The 6,485-nt window shown below is 42.7% G+C and overlaps 1 protein-coding gene across 1 annotated transcript in view; it reads right to left on the bottom strand.

Moving 5' to 3' along the window:
- Positions 1-6,431, bottom strand: part of TBL1XR1 (transducin (beta)-like 1 X-linked receptor 1) — a 180,992-nt gene extending 174,561 nt beyond the window's left edge. Inside the window, exon 1 of the mRNA XM_011980364.1 lies at positions 6,336-6,431. The gene's annotated coding sequence lies outside the window, so the exon portion shown is untranslated. The remainder of the gene's footprint in view (positions 1-6,335) is intronic.
- Between the last annotated feature and the right edge of the window lie 54 nt (positions 6,432-6,485).

The following is a 6,485-nucleotide window of genomic DNA, read 5'->3' on the forward strand; positions in this document are numbered from 1 at the left end:
TTTTTTTGAGACCGTGTTTTTGCTCTTGTTGCCCAGGCTGGAGTACAGTGGCACGACGTCAGCTCACTGCAACTTCTGCCTCCCAGGTTCAAGTGAGTCTCCTGCCTCAGCCTCCTGAGTAGCTGGGATGACAGGCATGCGCCACCACTCCCAGCTAATTTTTTGTATTTTTAGTAGAGACGTGTGTTGTTGTTGTTGTTGTTGTTGTAGTTGCTTTTTTGAGACAGAGTTTTGCTCCTGTTGCCCAGGCTAGAGTGCAATTGCACGATCTCGGCTCACTGCAACTTCTGCCTCCTGGGTTCAAGAAATTCTCCTGCCTCAGCCTCCTGAGTAGCTGGGATTAAAGGCATGTGCCACCACGCCTGGCTAATTTTGTATTTTTCGTAGAGATGAGGTTTCTCCATGTTGATCAGGCTGGTCTCAAACTCCTGACCTCAGGTGATCCACCCGCCTCCGCCTCCCGAAGTGCTAGGATTACAGGCGTGAGCCACCGCGCCCGGCCGAGACGTGTTTTATGTTAGCCAGGCTGGTCTCAAACTCCCGACCTCAAGTGATCCACCCGCCTGGGCCTCCCAAAGTGCAGGGATTACAGGCATGAGCCACCGTGCCCAGCCAAAACCATCCACGTTCATCTAACTCTAAGAACTAACAAGTTTTTCTTCCTTTGCAACTCTGGCAGCATTAAATTCAAATGAACAGTTAAATGTGACTATAGTATACCTAAATCTTTTAAGGTCTAACTCAAAAAGAAGATGCTGCCACATGACATTGGAAGAGGGCTGTGGCTGCTCCCATTTTAACACAGGCCCTCACAATCCATTTTAACACGAAAATGGTATTAAGAACTCTGCCAAATGCTAGAAGGAAAAAGATCCATCCCTTCAAGAAATGTAACATTGTAGTTGGGGCAACAAAAAAATAAACAGTTATGGGATTTGTGATCTTCACTAAATGCAATGGAATCTCAGAGAAGAAATATCCTGAGTCAGGATGGCCAGAAAAGGATTCACGGAAGAAGGGGGACTGAAACTAGGCTATAAGAAGGACAAAGGGAAGATCAGCATGCACAAAAGCAAAGTAGTGACTATGGCAAAAACTACAGTATTTGAGAGGCCGGCAAGAATTCCAGTTGGGGAAGAGTGGGAAATAAAGCTGAATAGGTAGAATGGAACCTTCTTAAAAGCCAGACTGAAGCATATAAATTCAGCCCAGTTGGCAAAGAGAATCCATTATGGGTTCTCCAGCAGGGGAACTGACAAGATGAAACCAGTACTTTAAATAAATTACACTGTCAGTAGTTACAGAAGATAAAATGAGTAAGAAAGGTTGCTCAGGGCAACCAAATAAAAACTTAATAATCCAGACCTACAACCATTCATTCATTGAGAAGACAGACTGCTAGGTAACAACACTGGCCTAGAATTCACACAAACTGGGACTAAATTCCTGCTCTGTCCCCCACTACCTAAGCCTCAATTTTCTCACTGTTAAATTCAGGGCATCAGCACTCAGACTGTCACAGTACTTGTCAAAGCACCTGTGTAGTCCTGATACATAGAACTTTGACGATTAGTAAACAGTAGTGCTAAATTAAGTATGGTTAAAAATGGGAAGTGAACATAAGACAAGGCTCATAGAGGAACAGTACTTCCAAGGACAACTATCTTGACAGCAGCTGACAATATGGAAAAGAACACACAGGTAAAAGGTCAGAAAAAATAAAATAAAACCACCTACTCAAAGTAATCACTACAGCCTAAAAGGCAAACCCTAGGTTCTGCGGGACCCAAGCCTTGAAAGAGTTTCCTTTTTATTTAAAGAGTTTGCCTGGCGTGGTGGCTCACGACTGTAATCCCAGCACTTTGGAAGGCCGAGGCAGGTGGAACATGAGGTCAGGAGTTCAAGACCAGCCTGGCCAACATGGTGAAACCCTATCTCTACTAAAGATACAAGAAATTAGCCAGGTGTGGTGGCGGACACCTATAATCCCAGCTACTTGGGAGGCTGAGGCAGGGGAATCGCTTGAACCCAGGAGGTGGAGGTTGCAGTGAGCCAAGATCGCCGCCACTGCACTCTAGCTTGGGTGACAGGGCAAGACTATCTCAAAAAAAAAGAGTTGAAGCTGGGTGCGGTGGCTCACGCCTGTAATCCCAGCACTTTGGGAGGCCAAAGCGGGTGGATCACGAGGTCAAGAGATGGAGACCACATGGTGAAACCCCGTCTCTACCAAAAGTACAAAAATTAGCTGGGCGTGGTGTCGCACGCCTATGATCCCAGCTACTCAAGAGGCAGAGGCAGGAGAATCGCTTGAACCGAGGAGGCAGAGGTTGCAGTGAGAGGAGATGGCGCCATTGCACTCCAGCCTGGGCGACAGAGCGAAACTCCATCTCAAAAAAAAAAGAAAGTTGAAAAATGTTTCAAATGGTGCAAGTAGGCTTAAGAAGTCCATCCCAGATGACAGAATAGCAACAAAGGCATGCAAAAGATCCACCACTGTACCTACACCAATCATGTAAATTATTCATAGTATATGTAAGTCTTAAACCACAACTTTAAGAGTAAAAAAACTAAGTTTACTTCAAACAGGTTACTCAGGAAATGGAGCTATCAAATCCTTCCTGTGACATTATGCCCCTACTAAAATAAATAACAAGCAAATATAATGTAACACAAAGAAACAAACTTCAAAAATCAAACCTATCAGAAGCAACTCAAACTTACAGGATGCTTAGAATGTCAACCATTGTTCTTAGAATGTCAACCACTGGTCTAAGTACCTCACACATATTAACTCAATCTTCTCAACTCTATGAAGTTGACTGTCCGCTTACACAGAAGAAACTAAAACACATGAAGGCCGGGCGTGGTGGCTCATGCCTATAATCCCAGCACTTTGGGAGGCCGAGGCGGGCAGATTACCTAAGGTCAGCAGTTCGAGACCAGCCTGGCCAACATGGTGAAACTCCACCTCTACTAAAAATACAAAAATTAGCCAGGAGTGGTGGCGGACACCTGTAATCCCAGCTACTCAGGAGGCTGAGGCAGGAGAATTACCTGACCCCAGGAGGTGGAGGCTGCAATGAGCAGAGATCGCACCACTGCACTCCAGCCTGGGCAACAGAGTAAAACTCCATCTCAAAAAAATAAAATATAATAAAAATTTAAAAAAATAAAACGCATGAAGAGCTACTACCCCAACATCACAGCTAGTAAGGGATAGAGCCTGAGTTTGAACTCACTGTAACCACTATGCTACAACACAAAGATTTCAATGATTTTTCCTACACTAGTTTTTTGTTTGTTTTTGAGAGGGTGTCTCCCTCTATCGCCCAGGGTGGAGTGCAATAGCGTGATCTTGGCTCACTGCAACCTCCACCTCCCAGGTTCTCCCAGATTCTCCCACCTCAGGCTCCCGAGTAGCTGGGACTATTGGCACCCGCCACCATGCCTGGCTAATTTTTGTATTTTTAGTAGAGACGTAGAAGACGGGGTTTCACCATGTTGGCCAAGATGGTCTCGATCTCTTGACCTCGTGATCTGCCCGCCTCAGCCTTCCAAAGTGCTGGGATTACAGGCGTGAGCCACCGTGCCCAGCAGGACTGCATCTTATTAAATAGTGCTAGGGAGTTCAACACAATGATATGAGTTCTATGAATTTCATTTAACCATGCAATCACCTGACCCAGTTAGTACAGATGCTCAACTATAGATCATAAACTTGATCAGAAACACAAGGTTTTGGAAGGATATCTACACAGATCAAGACTAACAGAACAGCTGGGAAAAATTCCGCAGATTCAGTCATCTAAGACAGACCCAGGTTTGAATCCTAGTGTTCATTTAATCATTTTGTGGCCCTGAACAAGTGAATTAACCTATTTGCACCTCTGTTTCATCATCCACAAAAAAAGCCCAACACTACCTACCTCATAGGATCAGCCTGGGGTATAAACGGCATAGAAAGCACCTCACACCTCCTAGAGCATAGCCCTGAGCACCTAGTCCCTCTCCTCTGGCTCTATGGTAACAGGGCAATCAATTGCACTCTTACCGAACCCAATCCCAGAGGGGTAAACAGCCAAATCTCTCCAGTATCAGCTCTCTCACAAAGTCCTTTCTTTTTAACTTCAGGTTTCTATTGGTGGCAGAGCATGAGATACCACCTTGGTGGCACCTAAACTGAACGATACTCAACAATTCTTTACTACACAGCTCTAGGGTCCTAGCCCTCCTCTACCACTAGAATGTCTGAGCATAAAGTATAAATGTCTCATGTTAGCTGCTTTCCTTTTTTGCATTTCAGTGACTTATACTGTAAATGTGGTGAAATGAGTCCAATTCACATGCACTAGAAAAATACAGGTTCTAGTGAATGCCAATGTTTCTGCCATACCTCTCCCCTGACTTCCTACCATTCATTCTTCTCTATTCTTTTTATATAAATGACACCAAAATTGAACAAACCCAACAAACTATTTCAACCAACTTCATCAAAATGTGTCAGGTCAGAAATTCTTTGTAACAGTACTGCTACAAATTGTACAAACAAGGGAGATTCCTTTGTCACCTACTTGTCTGACAAGGTTGTATGTATACTGCACTGATGGATTTAATCAACAGGTTGATATTCAAAAGGTCTATTAATATATTTCCTTTTATCAGTAACCCCTATGTTCATATTATCTTCTGCCCTTTCTACATGTTAGCTTGAAAGGCTCCTAGAACACAGGAAGCAGTTAGCTCTAGTTCTTTCGGGAGACTGGTGTCATGATAATCATGCAAAACCTTTAATTAGGTGTCGAGAATACAAATATCAAAAAGATTCTTGGACGTACGTATTAAAATGCTTAACACTTCTTTGAAGCAACCAACGCAAAAACATCATCTCTGCAAGGGGCCACTCCATTTACCACCAGTGTCTCCCACATTAATACCCAAAGCTGGTATATGTTAAAAGAAAAATGTCTTATAAACTGACGGTGAGCTTTGCAACAATTTTTATGCCATTAACATGTCACTTTATTGAGTTCCTTAACACTAAGAAAAACTTTTCCCAGGCACGTAGTTTTCATCCCACATACAGTTCAGTATTTTTTCTGTACTGCAGGTCTGATTCTAACAACTCAAACGTCAAAAAATAGTTACTTATGAATTTAATGATTGTGATTACGTACATCTCAGTGCAGGATAGGGCTGAAAAAAAAAATATTCCAAGAAAACCTGGATTTAATAGCAAGAAGCCTAATCACACATCACACGCCTAACTGCTCTCAGGCATAGTTTCTTCCTGCAGCCCCTCCCCCACAGGTAAATGCTAACTATTTCTAGAACTCTCAACAATTTGGGAAGCTTGCCATCAACTCCTAGGACACCACCCAACATACACCATGTTTTCGGGGAGACAAAGGTGCCTCAGACTATAAACTTAATAAAATGGTGAGAACATACAATCCCAGGAAGTCAGCATTACTAAAATACATCAATGTAGCATGGGTCTTATTTTAACAAAAATGAAAATGAATCACACTGGAAAAACCAAACAGTCACTCATTGTTATCTTCAACGTGTAATCGAAATTATTTATTCCAAGTTGCTTCAGGTAAGTGGATGAAGACACCACGAGGGCCTTATTATTATCCAAACTGGAGAAGGAGCCTTTAGGAAAAAAAGGAGGGGGAAGAAGATCACTTAATTACATGAGGTGGGGGGTGGAGAAACCATTCAGTCTTAAAATTCAGACTAAAAATAACCTGTCATTTTCACCCACTACATTTTATTAACAAGTTTGTTTAGATCAGCATACGGTTCCTGTTTGGAAAACAAGAAAGTGAACAGTAAACTTTCCTAAGTCAACTGCAAATCACATAGGTACTAAAACTCTTCACCCCCGGTGCCTGCACAGTCCAAGATTTTAAGTAAACTCCAGACATTGAGAACACCTAATTTCTAACTAGTTTCCAACATTTCTCATTTGTAATCACCAAATTATCTTAGAGACACTTAAGACAATCCAAAAAAGAGAGCATTTTTTCAAAGCCACAACCCAAATTTTACATGAAACACACCATTTTCACAACCTAAATTTAATCCCGGTTACCACTGCGAAGTGATGCCTGTTTCAGCAAATTAAGAACTTCCAAAAATACTGAACACGTTAACGCATGGATGGCTTCCCTCGAGCTGCCATTTAAGATTAATATTCCACTTAAATAAAAGTCTGCTTCTGTTCAAAAAATTAAATCGGTTGCAAAGAGGAAGTTACCGAGAAACCACCCTCACAACGTGGCCTTTACACTGTCAGAAAATAACGTGACTCTGTGCCACCCAAAACTTACCAGGAAGCTGACAATAACTTTGCCAATTCTACACTCCTGAACCCAACTTCAAAGAATCTCCACCAAATACCTCCTTAAGACGATAGAAAGCACTAAGTTACAAATAAACACGTCCCGGAGCAAGGCCTGGCTGCCGCGCGCCCCTCCCCC

This window comes from Mandrillus leucophaeus, unplaced genomic scaffold, assembly GCF_000951045.1.
Source record: "Mandrillus leucophaeus isolate KB7577 unplaced genomic scaffold, Mleu.le_1.0 Scaffold211, whole genome shotgun sequence".
NCBI lineage: Eukaryota > Metazoa > Chordata > Mammalia > Primates > Cercopithecidae > Mandrillus > Mandrillus leucophaeus.